The 27,801-nt window shown below is 40.4% G+C and overlaps 1 pseudogene; it reads right to left on the reverse strand.

The window, feature by feature from the left end:
* Positions 1-21,747, reverse strand: part of LOC123256841 — a 91,063-nt pseudogene extending 69,316 nt beyond the window's left edge.
* Between the last annotated feature and the right edge of the window lie 6,054 nt (positions 21,748-27,801).

Below are 27,801 nucleotides of genomic sequence, written 5' to 3' on the forward strand. Positions count from 1 at the left end.
CTTTCCTTCCTTTCTCTCTCCCTTCCTCCCTCCCCCTCTCTCTTTCTTTCCTTCTTTCTTTCTCTATCTCTGTCTCTTTCTTTTTACCTCTCTTTTCTCTTCACCCTTCCTTCCTTCCTTCCTTTCTTTTTTTGCAAGTTAATTTATTTAGAATATTTTTCCATGGTTCCATGATTCATGTTGTCTCCCTCTCCTCTTCCCTCCCCCACCCAGAGATGACAAGCAATTCCACTGGGTTATACATGTGTCATTGTAGAACACCCTTTCTGAAGATTTCTTTTTCTCCCCACCCCCTACTTGACAAAGCGCATCACTACAGGGAAAAGAGTAAAACATGTCATTAAGGAATTTCATGATAGGATGAGAAGACAGGCTGGCCGGTCACACGTGGCAAATTTGAGAGATAACGTAGGGCTCTTATGGTGTTGGGTGTAACCCGAATAGTGACCTTATAGGAAGGCATGGACAGGAATCTCTCAGGGAGGGCACTTATGAATGGGTTGTGATCTTTATCCCAGGGAGGGAAGCTCCCTTATCAATGAGATGGAATACAAAGCAATCCAGGGCTTAAGGGGGCAGCTGGGTGGCTCAGTGGATTAAGAAACAGATCTAGAGATGGGACATCCTGGTTCAAATATGACCTCCGACACTTCTCAGCTGTGCAAGACCCTGGACAAGTCACTTAATGCCCATTGCCTAGCCTTTACTACTCGCCTTCCTTAGACCCACTACACAGTATTGGTTCTCAGGCAAAAGGTAAGGGTTTTTTATACCTAAAAGAAATAGCTGAATATGAGCTATCATGATAGTGGGGAGAGAGCCAAGATGCTCTTGTTGTTCCAGGTCTCACATCTGCATCCCACAATGGGGGGTGTTGGCTTCCCTAGCAAAGGAGGGCCCAAGAGCAGCTCCACACCGGGAGGGTTTCCTGCTCTCTTTGGGGTTACCAGGGGGCAACATCAAAGCCGTCAACTCTTAAATGATTTCTAACACTGAGGTAATCCTGGCCCTGAACGCAGGCACATGCCATAAACAAATATCTCCCTGATGAGCCATCATCCCGACACTGAGAGAGAATCGGATATCAGGACAAAAATGTAGCAGAAGGAAAAATAAAAGAAGGCTCAAACCAATATTTTCCCATTATGTTCTCTGGGGAAAGATGCTTTTCTATGAGCCACAATGACCATTCTGACCCAGTGTATTAAAGAAAAGAAAATTTAAAAGGACTACTTTTCTCTAAGGCTCTCCCTCACTCTCCCAGACATAACTGATGCAACCGCAGCCTTGATTGGCTTTGTGGGAGCAGCTGCAGTGGGGAGTGAGGAAGGAGGGGTGGGGGTGGATTTTTCATATCAAAGGCATGGGATGCCATAACTGTCTGGTGGAGGCAATCCAAGGGGACCTCCAATTTAGAAAAAAAAAAAAAAAGCAGTTTTTAGGTGTCTTAGAAGCTGCCGGGATGGAGAGTAAAGATGCTGAAATGAACCGTATCCTTTGAGAAATCAAGTTAACGGCTGCAATTTAATCTGAGAGTAAACTGAGTTTATGTGAACTCCCTGGACTAGAGACTTCAGGGAAATGAATAATACCATGCACACACCGGAGCTGGGAAACATCACCCCTGGTTGAAAAATAGTTTCGATCTCTGAGCCTTCCATATGCTGGAAGCATGTTTCAAAGGAATATGTTGCAGCTGTCCTTTTGCTCAGCCCAGGCTTGGGCCGCGGATTTAGTCATTAGCCCTTCGCCAGATCCCTGGGGCCCTCGTCCAGTGCCTGGCAGAGGTCTGCCGCTTTGCTCTCAGGCATATTTCTGTTTATGATTTTAGGGGATGGAAGGAAGTTCTGCATTCTAATGATGACCCAAGATGATTACTAATCGTTAGTCAACCAGAAAGCATTTATTAAAATACTGATCTGTGTGAGAAAGGGCTGGCTGGCTGGAAAAAGAGGTGAAGAATCACACCATGTTAGAGGAAGCATGGCACAGGGGGAGAGGCAGCTTTAGAGGAGGGTTGGAGTTCAGCCTCAGACAAAGATAGTCTGGGTGGCATTGCCATTGAACCTCTTTTGTTCTTGTTCTTTGGCTGGTTTTCAGTCCTGTCTGACTTTGGGACCCCATTTGGGGTTTTCTTGGCAAAGATCCTAGAGTGCTTTGTCATTTCCTTCTTTAGCCATTTTACAGATGAGGAAACTGAGGCAAAGAGGGTGAAGTGACTTGCCCAGGGTCACAAAGCTAAGTTACCATTTCCTTCTTTGGTTCATTTTACAGATGAGGAAACTGAGGCAAAGAGGGTGAAGTGACTTGCCCAGGGTCACAAAGCTAAGTTACCATTTCCTTCTTTAGTTCATTTTACCCATGAGGAAACTGAGGCAAAGAGGGGTAAGTGACTTGACCAGGGTTACACAGTTCATTTGCCATTTCCTTCTCCAGATCATTTTATAGATAAGAAACTGAGAAAATAGAGTTAAGTGACTTGCCCAGGGTCACACAACTAGGAAGTATCTGAGGCTTGATTTGAACTCAGGAAGATGAGTCTTTCTGCCTCCAGGCTCAGTCCCTTTATCTGTTGTTGCCACCTTTAACCTCTTCCTCTCTAAGAAGTTACAGAACTGTTAACCATTGGCATTGGTTGCACAAATTGCCTATGCTAGTGAAATCACATTTTTGGTTTAAAATTATATAAATACATACATATGTTGATGAATGTAATAGATACTGGATCAGGAGAGTCGAGACACTTAGGTTCAAGTCCTACCTCAAATACTTATTAGTTGGTTACCATGAACAAAGTGATTAAACTCGCAGAATCTCAGTTTACTCATATGTAAAATGGGGGAAGAGGGCATAAGAATTGTTCTTTATTATCTGTGTGAGGGATCATTCAGTCTAATGGTTCTACAACTGGCGTGACTGAATTTGTTTTCCAAAGATGATTTTGATCATTAATTCAACCTCATGCATCTTTTTGTTATGTAGTCTATTTATTTTAAGCATTTAAAAACCTGATTCTAAAAAGAGGTCTATAGGCTTCACCAGGCTGCCCAATAAGGTTGGTCTAATCTAAGATCAATCTAATTTAAATGGAAGATTAATCTAATCCAACTCTAAGAATAATTGTATCTAAAATCTAAGAATAATCTAATCTGAATCTAAGAATAATCCAATCTAAATCTAAAAAGAATCTAAATCTAAGACCATCATTTTCTAAATGGAGAAACTGAGGCACAGTTTCCTTCCCACAGAGAGAGGAAATGAGTTGGCTAAGGCATACAGCTAGTTGAACGCCAGAATTAGGTTCCTGACTCCCATTCTGGTGTCCCCCCTTTGCCCCACCCCCCAATTACTGCATGTTTCTTAAGCAGGTTTTTATATGGTATGAACCAGAGGTTCCATGGACCTTCCCTTTTCTACTTGCCCCCAGCCTACAAGCCCATTACCAGTGAGATTCCCTGGGGCAAAGGTGCCCTCCCTTGCTAAAATGCAGATTGACCTGAGCAGGTTTACCCATAGAGCTATCAGTCATGAACACCTTAGCCAGAATTAATTCATCAACTGCCTTGCAAGGCCCTGTGCTAATGGAAATTTTGAGTGTGGATTTTGCATCTAGTCTTTTCACCTCGGATGAAAAGGCAGCAAGTCTGGGTCCCTGCTGTTCTGTGGTTAGAGCAGACTACAGGCCAACTGGCTTTTATCCAGAGACCCTTCTTTGCTCTTGACATACGATAGAAGTTTTATGACCATAAAAGCAGGGAAGCTGGGACTCTTTTGAAGGCTGCTAGACTTACAGTTAGACTAAATAAGCAGTATTTTGATCTATGGATATATAATTCACAATCCTTTTTCCATTTAAATATATGGGACACCTTCCCATTCATGCAGGATATGCTCTATATATCCTTGTGAATGGGGAAATTTAGCTGTGAGTACTCGACTGGAGAGACATCTTTAAGTTGCTGGTGATATAAACCATGGAAATCTCAAGGCATTCCAGATGTTCCTCTTCGTGTTTTGTTTTTTAAAGGATATCTTTTGATTTTTACGTCAGCCCCATTTCCAAATATATTCTCCCTCCTCTTGCCCAGAGTGTCGTCTTCCACAACAGAGAATGAATGAGACAAGGAGAGGAGAGAATGATTGCAACAAAACTAACTGACAACATTCCACACCAATGACGGTTCATCTATGCAACCAAAGGATGGAGGGGCTTCTTCTTATTCCTTTTTTTTTAACCCTTAACTTCTGTGTATTAGCTCGTAGGTGGAAGAGTGATAAGGGTGGGCAATGGGGGTCAAGTGACTTGCCCAGGGTCACACAGCTGGGAAATGTCTGAAGCCAGATTTGAACCTCTTCTTATTCCTTTTTTGAGAAGCCCCCAGGTGGCTTATACCTGGCCACAGATACTTTCCAGCTGTATGACTCTGATCAAGTCACTTAATCTATTTGTCTCAATTTCCTCATTTGCAAATTGGGGTAATAATAGCATTGGCCCTGGAGTCAGGAAGAATTAAAAAAATAATAATTAGTTTATTTTACCAATTACATGTAACAAAAAATTTCCACATGAGTTTTCCAAAGTTTTCCAAAGCTATATGATCTAAATTGTCTCCCTTCTTCTCTTCCTTCCCCCTCCGCCAAGCTAGCAAGCAATTTGATCTGGGTTATACACGTATCATCATGCAAAATATTTCCATATTGTTCATTTTTTGTAAGGAATAATCCTATAAAACCCAAAACCCAAATAAACAAATGAAAAATTGTATTCTTTCATCTGTATTCCATGGAGTTAGGAAGACTTGAGTGCAAATCTAGCCACAGATATATTTACTAGCTGTATGACCCTAGTCAAATCATTTAAGCTCTACCTGCCTCAGTTTTCCCATCTGAAAAGTAAGGATAATAATAGCACCAGTCCTGGAGTCAAGGAATACATGAGTTCAAACCGAGATACACACACTTAACAGTTGCTTGATCTTAGTCAAATCACTTAAACTCTACCTGTCTCAGTTTCTGCATCTGAAAAGTGGAGATAATAATAGCACCAGTCCAAGAGTCAGGAAGACTTCAATTCAAACCCAGCCACATACACTAAGCAGCTGTTTTATCCTGGTCTAATCACTTACCCTCCATCTGCCTCAGTTTCCTTATCTATAAATGGGGATAATAATAGCACTAACTTTCCAGGGTTGTTGTGAGGATCTAATGAGAAAATCTTTGTAAAATGCTTAGCACAGTGTCTGGTACATAATAGGTGCTCAACAAATGGTTGCTACCTTCCTTCTCTCTTCCTTCTTATAGCATTCTGTGAATTTTAACTTATTGTTGTTGCTATTTTTTATTTTTCTGTTTACAATGTGTTCCTGGTTCTGCTAACTTCACTCTGCATCAGTTCATACAAGTCTTCCTTTCTTTCCCTGTATCTTTTATACTGATCATTGTTACCACATGGTAAACAAATGGACCGACATTTGTTTAGGGTTTCTCCTGGACAAACCCCTTTCTCTTCTCTTTTTTCCTGTCTTTCCTTCAAACTCTTACCTTTCGTCTTAGAGTCAATATTCTGTATTAGTTCTAAGGTAGAAGACTGGTAAGGGCTGGGTGTTGGATGTTAAGTGACCTCTCCAGAGTTATACAACTAAGAAGGGTCTGAAGCCAGATTCAAAGCCAGATCCTTCCATCTCTAGTCCTGGCTCTCTGTCTATTGAACCACCCAGCTGCCCCCTCATACCCAGATTTCTAAAGAAAACCCAGCAGAGTCTCCAAGGAAGCTCAGTTGTTTTACTTCCCTTCAGGGCTTCTCTTGCTTTGTCTTCCACATGACTCACAAGGTTTTGTGCAGCTGCAGCTCCAGGTTCAGGGGTGTAGGGAGAACACAGCTTTCTTTTCCTAGATCTGACTGTGCTCCTATTATCTATCTGGCTTAAACAACTTCTGCCAGATGTATTTTTATAGATAATTAGAGATGAAAGAGACCATAGAAACTATCTTGTATAACCCTTTTGGGGGTGGAATCAGGGAATGGGAATCAGGAAGACTCATTTTCTTGAGTTCAAATCTGGCTTCAGACACTGACTAGTTGGGTGACTCTGGGCAAGTCACTTAACCCCTCAATTTCCTCATGTATAAAATGATCTGGAGAAGGAAATGACAAACCACTCCAGTATCTCTGCCAAGAAAACTCCAAATGGGGTCATGGAGAGTCAGACACAATTGAAACATGACTGAACAACAACTAAAACAATTAGATCTTTGCAGCAGGAAGGGGACCTTAGAGATCATCTTGTTGAAATCTTTTATTTTAACAGTGGGAGAACTGAAGCTTAGAAAAAAGACTTCCCTATGGTGACACAGAAATGAGGTAGATGGTTTTGGAGTCAGAGGACCTGGTTTCACATCCTGTCTCTACCAAGATGACCCTGAGCAAGTTATTTAAACCCTCTGGGCCTCAGTTTCCCTAGCTGAGGAACTGAGGAGGTTGAACCTTAGGATTTCAAAGGTACCTTTTGTCCTTATATCTGTGTTCTGAGGGGAGGGTTTCTAGGACCAGGCTAGGACCAAAAGCTTTCAGAAGGACAGTTGGAAAAGTCTGTCCCCAGACCTGCCAAAGAAGAATCCACAAAAGAAATATTAGAAACTACAAAATGTGAGATCTTGCCACTCATATACTGTTTGTGGTTATATATCTCTTTCTCCTATTCCTCCTTTTCTTCTCCTCCATCTCAAATTCCTCCTCCTCCCCTTACTTTGTCTTTATCTTCTCTATCTCTGTCTGTTAGTCTGTCTCTCTTCCTTTCTTATGAAATAACAAATAATGTTTCGGGAAGCATATACCTTTGCGGCTACAATCTCGCTTGATACCTAATTGCTGAGCGCATCATAGCTTGTTGCCATAGAGATATTTGTCAGATGCAAGACCACTTGAAAATGCTCATTTTGCTCATGACCAGGAGACTGGAAAGACAGAAATAAACACACACCCTCTCATTCTTTTCCCTTCAGGCAGATACTGAAGGGATTGTGGGGCCGACTCACAGCCTAACAAAAGTCATTGTTGTTTTTTGGGAAAGAAGATGAAGCTATTGGCCTGCTCCCCAAAATGCCCCCCATAAGTAGAGCAGCACTTTTGAGTTACTTTCCCCCCCAATAGGAATGAGAGGATTCAATGATCTCTCCATAGTCCTGAAGTTTTGTGAAAATATTTAATCCCATAATTGATTGGTACTTATTTTATTTAAGGCTTCATGCTCCATATAGCAGGTATTAAGATTTAAAGAAAAAAAAAAAAGGATGAACCAGGCCCTGTTTCCAAGAAGCTCCCAAGCTACATATAGGTTGTGTAGGAAAGAATTATGTATAACAAGCAAATAGTCATAGGAACTAGAGCTATGATTTTATTGGTAAAGGGAGCTCCAAATGGGGGAAACTCCTTCTACCAATCCAGGCTTACGCTTGTCTGAAATTTATAGGCTAAAAGCATTGCTTGGATTAGTGAGAAATTAAGTGATTTCTTCTGAGTTGCATAGCTGGTATGTGTCTGAGGTAGCATTTGAACTCAGGTCATGCTGGCTATAAGGTTAGCTCTCTTACTGGCTATACTAAGCTGCTAAAATAAGTTATAGCAATCCAGAAGTAGAATGGACTGGCTCAAGCAGTGTTGGATCTTCTCTTCACCCTCATTGGAGATCTTTGACTCAGTGGCACTTATGAGACAACCAAGTGGCAAGAGTACCAAGCCTAGAGTCAGGAAGACTCATCTTCAGGAGTTCAAATCTAGCCTCAGACATTTACAAGCTGAATGACCCTGGGCAAGTCACTAAACCCCGGACAAGTCACTAAAACCTGTTTGCCTCAGGTTCCTCAACTATCAAATGTGCTGGAGAAAGGAAATGGGAAACCACTCCAGGATATTTGCCAAGAAAATCTCAAATGGGCTCACAAAGAGTTGAACACGACTGAAAAATGACTGAACAGCTATAAGATAAGGTTTTTAAGGGCAAGACTTATCTTCTTCCTTTTTGTCTTTCTCTTCTTCCTTCTTTTGTTCTTTCTAATTGTCTTCCTTCATTTTCTTCTCCCCTTTTTCCTCCTTTCTTTGTTTCTTCTTATCCTCCTCCTTCATTTCCTGCTCCATCTTCTCCTCTTCCTTTCTCTCCTCTCTTTCTTCTCTTTCTCCCCAGCAATTACTACAATGCCTAGCACATAGTCAGCACTTAACAAATGTTTGTGGAAGCTGGAGTAGAGGCCTCAAGGATCACTTTATGACTTCTATCATTAATGTACCTCGACTCTCAGGCCTCTCCAGCTTCTACTTTTGACCATTTCCTTCTAGTGACATATTTGGCCATCAATATCCCTACAGATTTGCCCATCAAAAAAGAAATAGTTCCTTTGGTGTGAGGCTGCCTCCGATACATGAACACGAAGGAATACTCTTCCCCTGCCCGTCTCCCCGCCAACACTTTCCCCTTATGGACTGAAGAAGCCATGAACGTCACTCTTAAAGTGGATTAGGAAGAAAAGTAATTTAAACTCATGGCATCCAATTCAGGAGTGCTTCACTCTTTGACCATTTACTACCATTTTAAAATAACAGGGGCAATAAATTGCTACCGGTGGTATCTTTACAAAAATAGCCATAAACTCTCCAGGCTATGGGGGCCTCTGCTGTATTTACTTTGCCTGTATCAAAGTGAACTGCTACCAAAATAAATAGCTTGGTGAGCAGAATTTACAGGTGCCAGTGAATGGCTTCAATGACTTCCAATAAACTTTGTTGTGAAGATAAGCTGAAGATGGAAAGAAGGAGAGAAAAACAAGTAGGATCATAAACACAGGATGTTTTCTGCCTTGGGTATTTTTTTTTCAATTTAGCATTATTTGATGCTAGAATTTGCTATAAAAAAGGGGGAATTTCACAAAAAGAAACAGCATCTTTGCTGCATGCTAGAGTTTAGTTTTCTATTTCATACTTATATCAATTTCATGAGGGTATGATAGTGTTCTTGTACAAAAGAAACCTCATTAAGAGTGAAATCTTCCATATAACTAAATAATTTTTCAGTGGAGGGAACAGGTTTTGTCTTGCTTGTTTTTTGTCCAGACATTGATTTCACGTGTGTGTGTGTGTGTGAATTTTCAGAGTGGGAAATCTCTCTATTGATATCTTCTTCTGTAACTTCTAATCTTAAAGAGTGGCTTGGGGAGCACTTAAAGATAATGCAGCTAGTATGAGTCGAGAGACAGGACATGAACCCGTGTCATTCTGCCTCGATATCCTGTCCTCTAACCATTATGCTACTCTTTCTCAGTGGCAACAGTTGTCTTAAATTTCAATTAATTTAACAAGCATTTACTATATTAGATTTATAGGAGGACACGGACAAGAGTCACACAGGATGAAGACAAAAATTGAGTTTATTTTCTTTGCCAAATGAAAAGATCAGTATTATTGAAAGATGTACTCCTATTGATGAGATTGCCCAGAACCACTGAACTAACAAAGTATGTGCAGGGCACCATGGTAGGTTTTATGAACACGAAGACACAACCCTCAAGAGGGTTAACTTCTACTGTGTAACAATGGAAAAACACAGGGAAGCATCATTCCATCTGATAGAAGAAGCGTGCAATCATTAGCTCTAAAATAGTAACAAAAGAGACGTCCATTTTTTCCATGACCACATTGTAAGAATAGATGCTCTAGGAAATGTGTCATCACAGAGTTCCAGTTCTTCCAAGTGACTGAAGAATCACAGAATACCAGAGTGCCAAGAGACCTCACTAACCATCTCGCTCAACTTACAACTGAAGAAGATGCTTCTCTTTTATAGATTCCAAATGGTCATAGAGTTTTTGTTTGAAGACTTCCAGAGAGGGGAAACTCACTATAGTTGATAGAAGTGAAGCTCTTCTTTTTAGGGGGTGGGGAGAAAGAGAGGGAAGGAAGGGGAAGGGAAAAGACAGATAGAGAGTTAGAGACAGATATGGATGGGAGAGAGAGATAGAGAAAGAGAGAGAGAAAGAGGGAGGGAGTGAGAGACAGACAGACAGAGACAGAGACAGAGTGGGTGCTACTGCCCCCTGGTGGGTGCTGCAGCGATCCAGGAAAGCAGTGATGGCCACAGGTGCATTTATTTTTCCTATTAATTGCTATTAAAATAAAAAAAAATAATTTCTAGGGGCACTAAGTAATATTTTTTCTGGAAAGGGGGTGGTAGGCCAAAAAAGTTTAGGAACCACTGCCTTAAAGATATGAGATGCCTTTTTTTTTTACTGGCTTTGATGAGGCAATGAAGAAGGAAGAAGTGGAGAAGGGATAAATTCACCAGGTCTTAATAGTTGTATTAGTCAGGAAAACCACAAAATTATGTCCAATCAGATCTCTCCTTAAGCAGGTCAGGGAACAGAGGAAGTTCCAATTACTCCTGATTAGACTCGGTTGGGGGGTAGCAAGTCTCTATACTTGCTGTAAGTCTACAACCCCAGCCTTCTTTCTTCTCAATAGGGATCAACTTCCCTGGGCTTGCCCCTGTCTACTCAGCTTCTGTCTTCAATGATTTTTCAGTTCCTCCTTCTAGCAAGGAAAAACTGCACTACCCAGCTACTTTCTTGCTTATAAGGAGTTACATAGACTATTTCCCTTTTGGAAGGATTCAGTTGTTGGGAAGTTTTTTCTTTGCATCAACCCTAAATCTGACATTCTGCTACTTCTACCCATTCTTTCTAGTTCTGCCTCCTGAGATCAAGCAGATGAAGTTTATTTTCTTTTCCAAATGAAATTCCATTTAATGCTTGATGATAGTTCCTTTTTTTTGAGGCTAATACTACCTAAGCTTCTTGAGCAAATTATTACAGGATACTACAGTCTTATTTTAAATGATAGTACAGTCATATTATGGTATTTTTTTAGTCTTCTAGAATGAACTCAAGATCCTTCACTATATCTAAGTTGCATCCTCTGATTATCAATGTCTTTCCTAAAATATAGCTTGGAGAACTAACATAATGCTTAAGACATCATAACCCAGAGCAGAGTAAAATGGGTCTTCCACCTCCAGAGTTCTTAGCATTATGAGCCCCTTACCTGTAACTTTTTTTTAAACCCTTAACTTCTGTGTATTGGCTCGTAGGTGGAAGAGCAGTAAGGGTGGGCAATGGGGGTCAAGTGACTTGCCCAGGGTCACACAGCTGGGAAGAGTCTGAGGCCAGATTTGAACCTAGGACCTCCTGTCTCTAGGCCTGACTCTCAACCCACTGAGCTACCCAGCTGCCCCTTACCTGTAACTTTTGATTGTCATGTGATACTGTTGACTCATTGAGCTTTTTCAGTCCCTTAAAACTAGCAGACTTTCCCCCCAGATATACTCGTGCCTAGATATAACTCCCAATTTTAAAGTGATCAAATTGAATTTTTGATTCCAAGCATGCGACTTTATGCCTTTCATCCTAGAAAATGACACCTTGATTTGACGTAAGATTTGACATCTCTGTCAAAATGCTAAAATACTTGCTTCTTTGACCATTTGAACTCATTTGTTTTTAGGGGTTTGGGATTACGAGGCTCCCTAGTGCTAGTTTGCCTACGATGGAAAGACCTAAGCATATTGCTAAAAGTTTCTCAGGCACTTTTGTGACCCTCCTAAACCTTAAATATCCTATTAGAATATAAGTTCTTAAAAATAAGAAATATGTCTTTAAAATTTTTATATCCCCATTGCAGATATCAAACTTTGAGTATACGATAATAAAAAAAGAAAAGACGGTCCTTATTTTTTTTTTTTTTTGAGGACTGGTAATGCAGTGTATAGAGCAGAGGTGAGAAGACTTGAGTTCAAATTTAGTCTTAGCCATTAGCTGGGTGACCCTGAACAAGTCACCTAATCTCTGTTTTTTCTCAGCTTCCTCTTCTTTAAAACAGAGATAATAACAGTACCTACCTCATGGAATTGGAATGTGGATCAATGAAATAATATTTGTCAAAAAAAGCACTTAGCACAATGCCTAACACATAGTAGGGGCTATATAAATACTCATCTCCTTCAAGGGTCTTCTTTTTCATTGTGAAGGTTATAACATGTATACATGTAAGTTGCTAGTGTCTTCCCTATAGGATTATCTTCCATCTAGTCTTCATTCAAAAAATATTAAATGCCTACTATGTGCTAGGAATTGTGTTAAGTGTTGAGGACATTAAAAAAAGACAAAAGAGTTCCTACCTTCAAGGAACTAACAATCCAGTGAGAGTGACAACATGAGAACACATTTATACAAAGCGAGCTATAAGCAGGATTAATAGGAAATACTGAAAAGAGGGAAAATATTAGAATTAAGAGGAATTGGAAAGGCATGCAGGAGAAAGTTGGATTTTATTTGACTCTTTTTAAAAAATTTTATTTTATGTTAATTTTTAAACCCTTAACTTCTCTCTATTGGCTCCTAGGTGGAAGTGGTAAGGGTGGGCAATGGGGGTCAAGTGACTTGCCCAGGGTCACCCAGCTGGGAAGTGTCTGAGGCCAGGTTTGAACCTGGGATCTCCCATCTCTAGGCCTGACTCTCAATCCACTGAGCTACCCAGCTGCCCCCTTTTATTTGAATCTTAAAGGAAACCAGGGAAGTCAGTAGATGGAGCAGAGGAAGGAGAGCATTCCCAGCATAGAAGAAAGGCAGAGATAATGTCGAGATTAGAGAGATTAGGGAGTGTTTTTGTTCATGGAAAAGTCATGAGGTCAGTGCCACTGGACTGAAGAGTACATGTTGGGGACAGAGGTATATTCTTATGTATAGATTGTCTCCTTCACTGGAATAGAAGTTCCTTGAGGTTAGGGACTATTTTTGCTTTTATTTTTTCAACAGAGATTTGAGAACTGACATTCTGGGAACTTAGAAGACCAAGCTTTTCCTCTCAGCTGTAAGAAAAGATTTGAGTGGGGCAGCTGGGTAGCTCAGTGGATTGAGAGCCAGGCCTAGAGACAGGAGGTCCTAGGTTCAAATCCGGCCTCAGACACTTCCCAGCTGTGTGACCCTGGGCAAGTCACTTGACCCTGGGCAAGTCACTTGACCCCCATTGCCTACCCTCACCAATCTTCCACCTATAAGTCAATACACAGAAGTTAAGGGTTTAAAATTAAAAAAAAAAAGAAAAGAAAAGATTTGAGTGGCATCCCTTTTTTAAACCCTTAACTTCTGTGTATTGGCTCCTAGGTGGAATTCTTTTCTTATAAAAGCTATACGTATCCTCTTTCACATGATAAATGTGGAAATATGTATTGCATGATAGTATATCTAACCTATCTCATATTATGTGCTGCCCCAGAAAGTGGGGAGGAGAAAGAGGAAGGGAGGGAGAGAACATGGATCACACAATTGTCAGAAAATAATTTTTTTCAATAAATAAATATTAAAAATTGTTTGGACTTGTAATCTGTGGGGAGAAAAGAATAAAAAGGAGAAATTCAGACCATTATCATCATCTTTGAGCCAAGAGGAGGATATGAGCCAAGAGAATTTTAAAAAAACAAAACAAAAAAACAAGAATCTGCAGGGAATCAGACGGGGAGGAAGATGTTGAGCCTTAGAGGAGCTAAAGAACCTCAGATGTGGTACAGACAGCATTGTCTGGCCTGCTGAGGTGGAGAGACATATTAGGAGAGTCTTGATTGGTGATCAGAGAAAAAGAGGAGAGCTCAACTTTGGCATGCAAGGAAGAGATCATGGTGGGTTGTTGGGGCCGTCAAGGCATCTAGGACAGTGTTGGGCAAACTTTTTAAAGAGGGGGCCAAAGGAAAGGAAATGCTCATCTATCAGTCTGTTCCTAAGGCAACTCTTTCAAAGTTTCATTGTATTGTATCCCACTCATTGTATTCATCAGATGCAGCCAGATAGAATATTTCAGGGGGCCCCATTTGGACCATGAGCCATAATTTGTCCATCACTGGTCTAAGAGCAAAAATCTCAGACTGAAGCTATTGGTCGCAATCACAAGGACAGAGGGGAGTTCCAAAATTTCTACTGTTTCCCCACCTTCCCCTCCCCAGGACTGTCCAATAAATAAAAGGCACCATGACACATTCTGTCTCTCACTTTCTCTTTCCCTTCCAATCTCTCTCTCTCATTCTCTCTCCTCTCCCTCCTTCCCTACAGATTCCCTTCCTCTCCCTCTCTCAATCTCTCTCTTCTCTCTCCCCCTTCCTCTCTCTCCCTCTTCCTTTTTCTCTCATATCAATTTTCTTTATCCTGATTTAGCTTCATATTAAAAGCAACAACAACAACAACAACAACAACAACGGCTATCTTTTTTTTTTAAACCCTTAACTTCTGTGTATTGGCTCCTAGGTGAAAGAGTGGTAAGGGGGGGCAATGGGGGTCAAGTGACTTGCCCAGGGTCACACAGCTGGGAAGTGTCACACAGCTGGGAAGTGTCTGAGGCCGGATTTGAACCTAGGACCTCCTGTCTCTAGGTCTGACTCTCAATCCACCGAGCTACCCAGCTGCCACTAACAATGGCTATCTTATAGGTCTGTATGGCATCATTATATACTTATTCCATAATGAGAAAAAGGTCATGGAAGGAGCTAGGATTTAGCTGGAAAGATACAAAATTTAAAATAGAGCAGAGAGCTAAATCGATGTCAGTAAATTATAGGAATTCGCCAAACATGGGGCTCTGAGTTGCTTTGATCTTATTTAACTTTAGTCTATGATAAATGTCATAAAATCACAGAGAAAGGGACCGAATGAACTTGATTATTCAGTCGTGACTCTTCATGACCGCATTTGGGGTTTTCTTTGCAAAGATATTGGTGGGGTTTGCCATTTCCTTCTCTAGCTCATTTGACAGAGGAGGAAAGTGAGGCAAACAGGGTTATTAAGTGACTTACCCAGAGTCATATAGCTAATAAGTATCTGAGGCTAGATTTGAAGTCAAGAAGATGAGTTTTTGTGACTCCAGGCTTAGTACTCCAGCCACAGAGCCACCTATCTGTATATTGGGCTTATGCTAAAAAGGGAGTCGTAACAGGCTATGGCTGATTAAATTTCCAGACTCTAGATTGGGAGAAAAGGGTTGCCTTCTGATTACATTTGTTTTGTCAGTGTTCTGTATAGTTCCTGGCTAAAAATAAAAGAGAGGGATAGGATGGAGATCAAATTTGTGATTTCAAATATACAGAAAATTATCAGGTGGGCAATTTACTTCCCAATATAGGTTAGCACTTTCTATACAACTTAGTCTTAAGAAGTGACAAGAGAGGGGCAGCTAGGTATCATAGTGGATAGAGAGCTAGGTCTAGAGATGGGAGGACCTGAGTTCAAATATGACCTCAGAGACTTCATAGGTGTATAACCCTGGGTAGGTCACTTAACCCCAATTGCCTAGCCCTTACTGCTCTTCTGTCTTAGAATTGATATAGAACCGAAGGAAGATAAGTGTTTTTTTTTTTTAATAGTCCCTAGAGAGCACCGAGAGATTGAATAGAGCAGTGATTCCCAAAGTGGGTGCTACCGCCCCCTGGTGGGTGCTGCAGTGATCCAGACGGTGGTGATGGCCACAGGTGCATTTATCTTTCCTATTAATTGCTATTAAAATTAAAAAAAAATTAATTTCCAGGGGGCTAAGTAATGGCTAAGTAATATTTTTTTCTGGAAAGGAGGCAGCCAAAAAATTTTGGGAACCACTGGAATAGATCATACAGGTAGTGGGGGATCAGAAGTGCCCCTTGAATCCATGTCTTCCCAACACGAGGTCAAGGTATCTCTTGTATATACTAAGTGCATAATAAATGCTTATAATTGATGATACAAGGTAGACATTTTGTGCGGAGGGGAATAGAGGGTCGAGCTCTCAAACACCAATATTCTGGTGATATGCATTTTTAAATTATAGGAATAATAATAGCTAATATTTATATAGTACTTACTATGTGCCAGACAATGTACTAAGAGCTTTACAAATACAATCCATTTTATTTTATCCTCACAATAACCCCTGGGAAGTAAGTTTTATTATTATTTCCATTTTACATATGAGAAAACTGAGACCGAGAGCAGTGAGGTGACTTACCCAGGGTCACATAGCTAGTAAGGGGTCTAGCACTCTATTCACTGGACCAGTAAGGGGTCAAGTGCTCTATTCACTGTACCAGTTAGAATTATATGTGGCATGTGGCAAAGGCCAGTGATTGGATGGATGACAGACAAAGGATATAATTTACAACGGTGTACCTGAAGTAGCTTCATGGAGCTCATCCAAAAGATGAACCATCTGAAAAGGAGCCAGAATAGTCATAGAATTGCTCATGTGCTACCCTGATACCCTTGCAATGTCAAGAGACCTAAGGAAGGTACCCAGGATGGTGGGGGAAACCATCCATCTATGGAGGATTTCTAGGAGGCCGTGAACAAGAGCTGTACAGAATTGTGAGGACAAAAGGAGAACTAGGGTGTACAGTGCTAAAGGGAGGAACCATTTAAGCTAGGCAGTTAGGTGGCACAGTGGATAGAGCTCTGGACCTGAGGCCAGAAAGGTCTAAGTTCAAACCCAGCCTCAGATACTTATTAGCTGTGTGACCCTGGACAGCTCACTTAATCTCTCTGTGCCTCTGTTTACTCATCTGTAAAATGAGATAATAATAGCACCTACCTTGCCAAGGTTGTTGTGAGTAACAAATGAGGTAATATTTGTCAAGCTTTTGGCATAGTGCCTGGCACATAGTAGGTACTTAATGTTTTTTTTTCCTTTTCCCCATCCCTAATTTGTTTTGAGGATCAAATGAGATATTTGCAAAGTGTTTTACAAACTCAAAGATCTCAAGATACTAGTTATTATTGTTACTGTTTTAATAATGAGATCACAGATTTAACAAACTATCAAAGTTTCCCAACCTTGCTGGAGCAAACACTCAACTCCTCTTAAGCTGAAGGTAAACAATGTGTGGTAATATGTTACAAAATAAGGGAAACTGGTTACAGGGAGATAAATCACTTATCTGGGGAGGAGCAGTGTGGGCTAAGTTACATTTCTATCAGACCCAACCTGGACACCAGGATGTATTTTTTTTTTTGGTTCCTTCCTTAAGGGAGGACAAGGATCACCAAAGATCACCCCCCCCCCCAATTTAGCTCTTGGAGAATGTGAATGAAACATCTGCTTTCTCCATTTTCTCCTAACTTTGTGTCTTTATGGCTTGGCATCATTGTGATTGCTCTGAACCTGAGCTCCTAAAGCTAATGCCGTAAAAAGAAGAGATGAGAAGTCAGGAAAATTGACATCAGCTGCCTGGCTCTGAAATACACTCCAGCTGGGACTCAAATGTGTCTAATATCCTGGCTGGTCATTACATTGCTGATTTTTTTGTTTTGTTTTTGCATTTTAGAGACTGGGAAAGAGGTTCGGGTTTAAAGAGGAAGATATTTTCATAACCACTGTGATGAGAATTGATCCTTTTCAAAGGAAACTAAAAGTGGGATATGAAATATGGCTAACCCAGTGATGCAATGTGCCCTTTAAAAATGCAATAAAACTGTTTCTTTTCTCACTGACTGCAAGAAAAGTCTGCTGACAGCCCCACATTCTAAAATGTAGTGTGTGACAAATAGATTTGAGAAGGAAAGAGAATGGAGGCAAGGAGACCTGTTAGGAAGCTACCGCAGTGGCCTAAGCAGGTGGTAATGAATGCCTGAACTTGGGCATTGACAATTCAAAGAAGGATAGCAATCAGGGATGGCTAGAACTCCAAGGCAGAGCCTCTAAGATCATTGGCTTTTTAGCTTAATCTTATCTGCTAATCAGGACTATGCTGTATGGCTAGCAAAAACAGACTTCTATCTGTTACTCTTTTAATACCTTTAATACTTAATCATTAAATGCCAGAGTCATTGCTCACCTCCCCAGGGTCTACCTCTTATTCTCTCATCTCCATTTTCCTTAATCCTACCACTAAAAATTCCCCATCCAAATCTATTAGCCATTTCCATTGTGCCCTCTGGAATTCACATTCCATAACTAACAATTTTCCCTTCATTTTGGGCATCTTCTAGCTGGCTATCTCCCAGATGACACTGAAACTCTTGCCATCTTTTCTAGCACTGCTTGTTCCTTCTCTCCTTCCTTTGCCCTCCTTCTTCTTACCCTGGTCTTGGGTAGAGAACCTTCCTTCCTCTCCATTGTTATTTCCAGGCTCTTCCTTTGACCCAGGCAGTCAACAACTTTTCTTCCTTCAAAGTTAACTCTATAAGAGTTTATTAGTCAATTCAGATCCTGGTGAGTATTATCTATTGACTTCCAGGTCATTCTCCCTCCTACATCAAGGAGTTCTATATGTGTTTCTCTTTCTTTTCACTCTTTTTCCTCAACTGCTGCCCTTCTTTTAGGGGAATTTAACATTTGTGTTTATGTTCTTTCAAACAGACCAATCACTTAGTGCCTCAGTCTCCTCATAATCCATGATGTGCTCCTCCACTCCACATCACACCTCAGTGATATAGATGGGCACATCCTAATTCATACCATTAATCATGGTGTTCTGCTTCCATGATTAAAAAAAAAAGCCAACCCCAAATCTCTGACATATCCTTTATCCTTTTATCATTCCATCTGTCCTTATGCCTTATAACAGTGATTCCCAAAGTGGGTGCCACCGCCCCCTGGTGGGTGCTGCAGGGATCCAGGACGGGCAGTGATGGCCACAGGTGCATTTATTTTTCCTATTAATTGCTGTTAAAATTTAAAAAAAAAATTAATTTCCATGGGGCTAAGTAATATTTTTTCTGGAAAGGGGGTAGTAGGCCAAAAAAGTTTGGGAACCACTGCCTTATATCTTTTAAACAAGTCTGCATTCTCATCATGACTTCTGCACTTTCTCAGGCTAATACCCTAATTCTGATTCTACTTTTCTCTCTTCCCAACCTTGACCCTGTTGTTCTCTTGACCTGTTGTCCAGTAGCTTAGTTATGTCCAACTCCTGGATCCTGTATTCAACAATACTGGAATGGTTTGCCATTTCCTTTTCCAGTGAATTAAGGCAGAGGTTAATTGACTTGCCCAGGGTCACAGAGCTTGTGTCTGAGGCCAGATTTGAACTCAGTTCTTCTTGATTCTAGACTCAGTGAGCCACCCAACTTGCCCTGCCAAATATTAATTACATGAGGCTATTTTCCCATCTACTTCTACTTATCTCCTGACCTATTGAGCTAGAGTAGTCAGACAACCCTGTGGTCTGGGCTCACCACAAATTTATATTATCCAATCTCAACTGATCTCTCCTTAAAGCCCAATAGTCCATTTTTCCATATTTGATTCTTTTTCCTTCTCCCTAGAGATGGTATTCTGAATTTTCTTGTCTTCTCAAGACTTCCTAAACTCTTTTCCCCACCATCTTAGCTGAGAACCTTGCCTCATTCTTTGTTGAGAAAATAAAAGCCATTTACTATGATTTCCTTTTTCTCCTTTTATGCCCCTGAAGCCCTAAACATCATTCTCGATTCCCTCTTACTTTTTCCCAGTCCATGATGAGGTGGCCCTTCTCCTTGTCAACCTCTTCATCTCATCTTCTCCATAAGATTCTCTTAACAATCTCCATTAATCTTCCATTTCTCCCTATCACCTGCTTCCTTGCCTGCTACAAATGTCTCCTATTCTTAAAAAGGGCTTTCTCTCTAACTTACCTTCAAAGTATCATCAAATATCTCCCCTTCGTTTCTGTTGACAAATTCATCTTCATTTAGAGGCAACTGGATGGTGCTATCAATAGAGCACTAGACCTAGCATAAGGAAGCCCTGAAATCATATCTGGTTTTCAATACTTACTAGCTGTGTGACCTGGGACAAGTCACTCAGCCTCTTCCTCAGTTTCCCTAACTGTAAAATGGGGATAATAATAGCACTTCCTTCCCACATTTGCTTTGAGGATCAAATGAAATAATATCTGTAAAGCTCTAAGCATAGTGCCTGGTACTAATTAATGCTTAATAAATGAATGTTGCCTACATCCCCATTGATTGCCTCATTGACTTTCTCTAGAAAGTGCTTTATAAATATTTATTGACTAACTGACCTTCTATACAAAACCTTTCCAGATTCCTCCAGCTGCTATTTCTAAGGCCACATATGGCTACTAGTTGTATCTATTTTTCACTTAATCTTTATATATTTCTGTATATGTTCTCTTACCTCACTGAATATATAGGCTCCCTGAGGGCAAGCAGAAATTGCTTCATTTTGGATTCTGTATCCCCAGTACCTAGCAGAGTGCTTTCTTTCATAGTGGGTGCTCAATGAAAGAATTTTAGAACTATTGCTGAGAAATTGACAGGACTTAGTAACTGCATATGAGAGGATGAGGGAGAGAGAAAAATCCCAGAGTAAATGCGGGTGTCACAGAGAGCAACAGTAAAATCAGGAGGAATATTAGATTTAGGGGAAATGAGATCAGTTCTGTAAAAGTTGACCTTGATGTGCCAATGGGACATCCAGGAGGAAATTACTTTTAGAGAGCAGTGGAAGGGATCTGGAGCTCGGGGAAACTGGCATACTTTTAAGAGAATCTTTGTTCTTAAGTACAGAGGCGGGGGAAGGGTTCTTCCTATTTTTTGTGTATCATGAACCCCTCTGTTGGTCTGATAAAGTCTATGGACCCCTCCTAAGAATGTTTATAAATGCATAGAAGCAGCCAGGTGATCCAAAGGATAGAAGACCCTTGGTCGAGAATCAGGAAAATCCGAATTCAAATATGGTTCTCAAGTGGTTCTCAGCTGTGTAACCCTGGGGGGAATCACTTCACCTCTGCTGCCTCAGGTTCTTCAACTGTAAAATGGGGATAATAGCATATACTTCCCAAGTTGTAGTGCCCAACACATTATAGGAACTTAATAAATGTTTGTTTTCTTCCTTTATAAAATAAAATAGATTACAGAGGAAAACAATTCTATTGAAATATCCCTTCCAAGTTCATGGACTCTGATATAAGGCACAAATTCTTTAGACCAGGAATTGTCAGGGCTATATTCATGCTGAAGTATAAAAGAACACGCTTCATGTACAAATGCCTGGGCCCTTACCTGGGGATCTTCACCCCACTCAGTTACTTCCATCCAGTCCTAGTTGATCAGGTTACTCATCTGGAAATTGAGTCATTCTCTTTGTGGCTGATGGACAATAACAGAGTCTTTCTCTTTCCCTATATTATGTTTTTTTTTAATTGCTTTTAAATCCTTTTAATTTCTAAGATTACTGGATCACAGATAGAGATTGAGAAGGGATCTTAAACATTATCTTATCTCTCTCTATGTATATATATGTATACACACATATATATCTAATATATGTATAGTTGTGTATACGTGCATATATGTATATACATGTATGTATACTTACACAATGTTTCATATATTATCATACATAAATGATATCATGTATAAGTAATTATTCCAATCCTAATGGCAGACCTGGGATTTGATTTAGGTTCCTCAGATTCCATATATGATACTTTCCCCACTGTATCTGTCTTTCAGTAACCATTATTAAGCACCTTTTTCATGCCAGCAATATTCTAGGTCTGTGTTGGTGAAGACATGGCACACATGCCCCTGTAGCATAGAGGGGACTGCTCCTTTCCCCCTCTACAGAGTTCCTGAGAACATTTTTCACATGCCTCACCCTCTGTCCAGTAGCCAAATACGAGCACTTCCTCCCTTCACCATCTGGGGTAATTCAGGGGGCTCACAGGCAGCTTGAAGTTGCAGTTTGGGCATACGATCTCAAAAAGGTTTGCCAACACTGCTCTGGGTGCTGCAATAATAGCTAATACTAGCTAGCATTTATTTAATCCACATTTTAGGGTTTACAAAGCACTTCACTAATATTACCTCATTTTATCACACTCCTGGGATTAGGTGCACTCATCTCTCCATTTTATAGATGAAGAAATAAGAAGAGTTTAAGAGACTTGACTAGGACCACATGGCTAGTGAGTGTCTAAGGTCAAATTTGAACTTGGATCTTCCAGACGCTAGGTCCAACCCTCTCTCTGCTGTGCCACCTAGCTGCTGGTGAATTTTAAAGGCCAACACCCATAACAATAAAATCACCTTACTGTTTCTTCCACCTCATTTTTATGAAGCAAATTCTCTCTACTACCACAGATCAGTACTTGTTTGGTAACTTAAAATCTTAGGGGTTGCCTAGAATCTTGAGAAGACCTTGCTTAGGGTAGTATATGCGGGGTTAAGACCTGAAGAAGGGCTTCCTGGCTTCAAAGGTGCTAGAGAAATCAAGGCAAAAATGGAACAGTCCTTGCACTCAAGTAGCTTCCAGTCTAACTCTGCTCACTAGCATATTGGTAAGAGGATGGCCATTCTCACTGACAGAACTTTCTTAGTTCTATCAAGCAGAAGCGTACATTTCCACTGAACACTACTCTTCTCCCTCCAGCATTCATAGGAATCAAAAGTATTGGAACTGCAGCTCAGGAGGGGAAAGAAAGATTATTACAGCAGCCACAGTGAAACTTGACATGTTCTCAATCCAGACGCACTGTAGAGGAAAGTCCCATTTCAAGGCAGAGAGAGTCACAGGGAAATGCCCCAGTGAACAAAGAGAATTGTTCCACTGGGAGAGCACTTTAATAATAATTTTTTTTTTAAAGCACAAAAGAGAGCCTGAGCCTAAGGTTGTTGTCAACTCGTTCTCTCAAAGCACCGCCGTACACAGTCAGCCTGGTTTGAACCTCTTGCCATAGGGCTTGGGGCTTCAGATCAATGGACTTCCCCTCCTCAAGCAACAAAGAGAAACAGGGACTAAGCTTTTGTTCATCTAGTTGACGGGGTCAATTCTTGAGGGGGGGGGTGTCGGCTTTGGCTCAATCCTGTACTGAAGAGGCTTTGGGGATGGCCAAGGAAAATACAAGGCAGACAATTTGGTGGCCATATGGAGGCTCTGGCTGACATGATTATTCCACGGCCCCAATGCCAAGAAACCGCTTCAAAGGCCTGAACTGTTCAGAGTCCAAAAAAGTTTGTAAAGTATTCATCTGTGATCACAAGCTGGAGAGGCAAGAGGACTACTTTTCTCTCAGATGCCAAGAGAAATTTCCTACAGAATCTTGCTATTCCTAACCCATCTCTGCTTCCACAGGCCAAGTGTTCATCACTTTCAGGAAAAAACCTTATGGGACGAAATAGTTGAATCCAAAAATCATGATTCACGTGACAAAAGAATTCCATTTAAAAAGGGTTCCCTTAAATACTAATTCTCTCTTCCCCCTTTAAATGAGTGTTTACAGATCACCCCCAAATTGCCAGAAGAGAATTAATCAGAGATAGTTTATTAAAGGCCAGATACCAGGAAAGACTAGTCTTTGAAGAGACTGCAGATAAATGACTTAAGAAATTCATAGTCAGTGGAATGGGGGATGGGGCTAGGGGATTCTTTTATTTATTTTTGAATTTTTATTTTTATTATCATGCAAAACACACTTCCATGTTGGCCACTGTTGTAAGAGCACATTCATATGTAACCAAAACCCTGAAATGAAACCAAAGATACATTGATGGGAAAGACAACTCCAACAGTTCTTTCTCTGGAAGTGGATGGCATTTCTTTTCTTTTCTTTTTTAAATTTTCTTTTTTTTAAATCCCTACCTTCTGTCTTGGAGTCAATACTGTGTATTGGTTCCAAGGCAGAAGAGTGGTAAGGGCTAGGCAATGGGGGTTAAGTGACTTGCCTAAGGTCACACAGCTGGGAAGTGTCTGAGGCCAGATTTGGGGATGGCATTTCTGACTGAGGGATTATTGAAACAAAGTCTTCCCCTTTAACAAGAACATCCCTAGTAGCATCCATTCTGTCCTCAATGGACCATGTCTGCTGGTGACCACCACCCTTGGGGGAGGTTAACATCTCACTTCAGAGCAATTGGCTGGATAATTACAAATGGAAGATTCTGGAGCATCCAATTAGAATAGTCTTCCATAGAAAATGGGACAAGGATGTCAATTTTTCTGGGCTTTAATTGCTAGAGAGGTTTCAGGTATTTGGCCTCAAGCTTTTTACCTGGAGTTCTTTGTGATTTAGTTCCAAATTGGAGGGGATGTTAGAGGCCATTTCCCTAATTTTACCATCAAAGAAACTGAGTTCCAGAGAAATTAAGGTAGTAAGATACAGAGGCATGATTTGAACCCAGGATCTGGAATCTAGAGTTGCAAGAGACATTAGCACTCATTTAATCCAGCTACCTTCCATTAAAGATGAGGGCACTCAGATCTGGAGATAAAGTGATTTTTTTCCCAGAGTTAATAAGGTAGGATCTGAACATAGGTTCTCTATCTCCAAAGTCAGTGGTAGATGGCATAGTGGATAGAATACTAGGTTTGGAGATAGGAAGATCTGAATTCAAATCTAGAATCAGACCCTGGGCAAGTCACTTAACCTTTGTCTGCTGCAGTTGCATCAACTTTAAGATGGGAAGCTCAATATCATCTACCTCAATGGGTTGTTTTAAAGCTCAAATGAGATAATATTTGCAAAACATTTAACATAGTAGGCATACAATAAATGTGTATTCCAATCTAATTCTCTCTTTCTGGGTTCCTCACTTCTGTGTTAACAAGAAGTTAATTCAATTCAGTAAACTTTTATTCAGTACTTGCTTTGTGCCAGGCACTGTGCTATGGTCTGAAGATATAAAAGGAAGCAAAAGATAGTCCCTGCCCTCAAGGATATCATAGGCTAATGCAGGAAAAAACATGCAAACGCATATGTAGAAAACAATATATAGTCTATGCCAGTGATGGCAAACCTTTTAGAGATCGAGTGCCCAAACTACAACCCTCATGCTGCATGTGAGTCCCCACCTTACCCCAGACAGGGGAGGGAGGAAGTGTTCCCATTGGGCTACTGGGTGGAGGGACAGGTCATGGGAGAAATGTCCTCAGGAGCATGGAGAGGAGAAAGGGAGCAGTCCCCTCCGGCACATGTACCACAGGTTTGCCAATACAGCTCTATGCAGTAGAAGTAGGAAATAATTAACTGAGAGGAGACACTAAAATTAAGAGGGGTTGGAGAAGGCTTCCTTTGGACTTGGTATTTTAGTTGGGATTTAAAGAAGCCACACTCTGGTGAAAACCAAAGCACCAGTTTCCTAAAGAAGAAAAATCCTTGCCCTTTCTTTCCTCCATGTCATTTTTAAGCAGCAGTCAATGCAATCATGCTAAGAATAGTGACTTCCTTCAATATTTCATTGCAAGTACCTGCAATTTCATCAGTGTGGGGACTATGGCCACCATACTGATCACCTCCTGCTTTTTAAAGGGTCTTTGAGCATTATTTTTACTGAGAAATTCTTCACTCTGCAGACAACCTGGTAATGAGCCTTTCTGCTTTGAGAACTAGTCCTCGGGCAACGGAAATACAGTCCAGGCCTATACTCAAAGCCTTTCCAATTAATTAGCCAATCAATCAGTTTTGTGCTTCTCATAATAGCCTTTGAGAAACCAGTACCACCTCCGGGCCACAATGAGGCATCAAAGTGAATAGTGACCAAGTGCCCCAAAGGAATTTCCAAAGAGTTTTAAAACTATCATTTTTTTAAAAATAAACTTTCATTGATATTTTATTTTTAATAAAATTTAATACATTTTAATTTTATTTAAATTAATTTAAAAAATTAATACATTTCTGTGCATGTCTCCATCCCTGCTCCTAAGAATAATTAATTACATGGAAGAACTTTAAAAAATCAGTTCAGCAAAACTAATTAAGATATCAAAACAGCCCAACATGATAAACAGTGTTCCACATCCATAGTCCCCCGCCTCTAGAAAGAAGCATGCGGAAGATGTCTTCTTGTAGCTCTTCTTTGGGGTCAGGCTCAGTCATCATCCTTTCATAGCATTCATTTATTGGTTAAAAATATAATTTGTTGAAAGATTTAGGATACACTAAGAATTCTGTCTATTTATTTCAAAGTAATCTCAAAGGCACCTAGTTTACCTTTGGAAAATAATGGAGCAGAGAATAAAAATCAGATAATCTAGAAAGTTGGTTCTGGAATCCACTCTGGGATCTTTTCCTCCTTCACTTCTATCCCCAAAGGGTTTAATTACAGATCCTGTTGTATTCAACATTATACTAAAATTAGTTTATATTCCCTGAGAGTGGCTAGATGGTACAGTGGATAACGTGCAGGGCTAGGAGTCAGGAAAACTTGTCTTACCAAGTTCAAATCTGACCCTAGATACTTACTAGCTATATGATCCTGGGCAAGTTCGTTTAATCCTGTTTGCCTCAGTTTTATTATCTGTAAAATGAGTCAGAGAAGGAAATGGTAGAGTACTCCAGTATCTTTGTCAAGAAAAACAACTCATCTGCCTCAATTTCCTCTTCTGCAAAATGAGCTAGAGAAGGAAATAACAAACCACTCCAGTATTTTTGTCAAGAAAATTATCCCTGTCTGCCTCAGTATCAATTCTAAGGCAGGAGGTAAGTTTTATAAAAAATGAAATAAATAATAAATAACAAAAACAAAATAATAATATTTTAGAGTTTTTGTGAGGATATAAATCAAATTATTTGTTCAGCATTTTGAAAACTCTTAATGTTAATTATTACTACTACTAGCAGTATTATCTAAATAAGGAGTCTTATAAAAAATAGGATCTCTGTTTCTTGCCTCTTCTTATTAAAGCATTCTGGGAATGGGATGTCTCTTCTTAAAATGAGGAGGTTGTAAGAGACGATCTCTGTGATTTCTTGTAGCCAAGATCTTGTGTATAGGAGAGAGGTCTTCTACCTACAGGAGGCAGGTAGGCAAGGCGAAGAGAGCTAGCAAGCTGAGCAGTTTTAATTTCCCATTTATGTGAGCGGTTTTTTATTAAGCAAGTGACACCACGACAGTGCCTGGGCTTGAAATCTTTCTGGAGGAAATAGTAAAACTTGACAGGTAATTTAGTAAATAGAGACAGTCAGCAACCATCTGTTGAAGATGATAAGATTCAAGGGGCTTCATTGTTTCTATGAAAACTTAGTTACGTAGAGTTTGGATTAATTTTTCATTGTCTCCAGTTAAAGGAGAATTGCTTACACAGCTGCTTCAAGTAGAGCCTTGATTGCTTTGTGTCCGCTGCCAACAATCATAAAAGATAGGGGGGAAAAAAACCAACAAAAAACAACCCTCGAGATGCATGAAAATATGGCTGCCCTCTGAGCCCAGGGATGCTTCCTCTAAGATGTTTTAGTTTGATAAATGTAAAGGATCCTTAATTATAATGATGGCAATGTAAGATCCAGAGGAAGTGAGGAGACGAACGATGGCCATATTGGGAGACTAGGGAAGGGATGGGCGACCAGAGTCGCGTACTGTCCACAATTCTTCCTTAGTTGTCTGAAAGGTCTCTCGGTGTGAAAGAGAGAAGGAGAGAGAAGAAACAAATGTCTTTCAGCCCCAGCCTTTCATCTCCCTGCTAGATTCACATTGAGAAGGCATGCAAGACCAAGTCTGACATTCATCAGGAGCTGAGCCTTCTCAGTTGTCACTTTCCACATAATTAACAGCCTTGGAGTCCCATTATAGTCTTGAGTAAATCTTCCTGTGACATGCACATCAGGAAAAAAAAAAGGGGGGGGGGAATAACAACAATAAATGCCTCTAGAATCAGATTTTTGGATGAGAGACCTTTCCAAACTCAGACAAACATTGTCAACCTTCTGTTCTTCATTTGCGGATTAACTGCAGTCAATATTGGAACCTAGACCAGTTTCCCCTGCCATCTAGCTCACTGCTGATCCCCCTTCTACCTTCACCATCTGAGTA

The sequence above is a fragment of the Gracilinanus agilis genome, chromosome 1 (assembly GCF_016433145.1).
Source record: "Gracilinanus agilis isolate LMUSP501 chromosome 1, AgileGrace, whole genome shotgun sequence".
Taxonomy (NCBI): Eukaryota; Metazoa; Chordata; class Mammalia; order Didelphimorphia; family Didelphidae; genus Gracilinanus; species Gracilinanus agilis.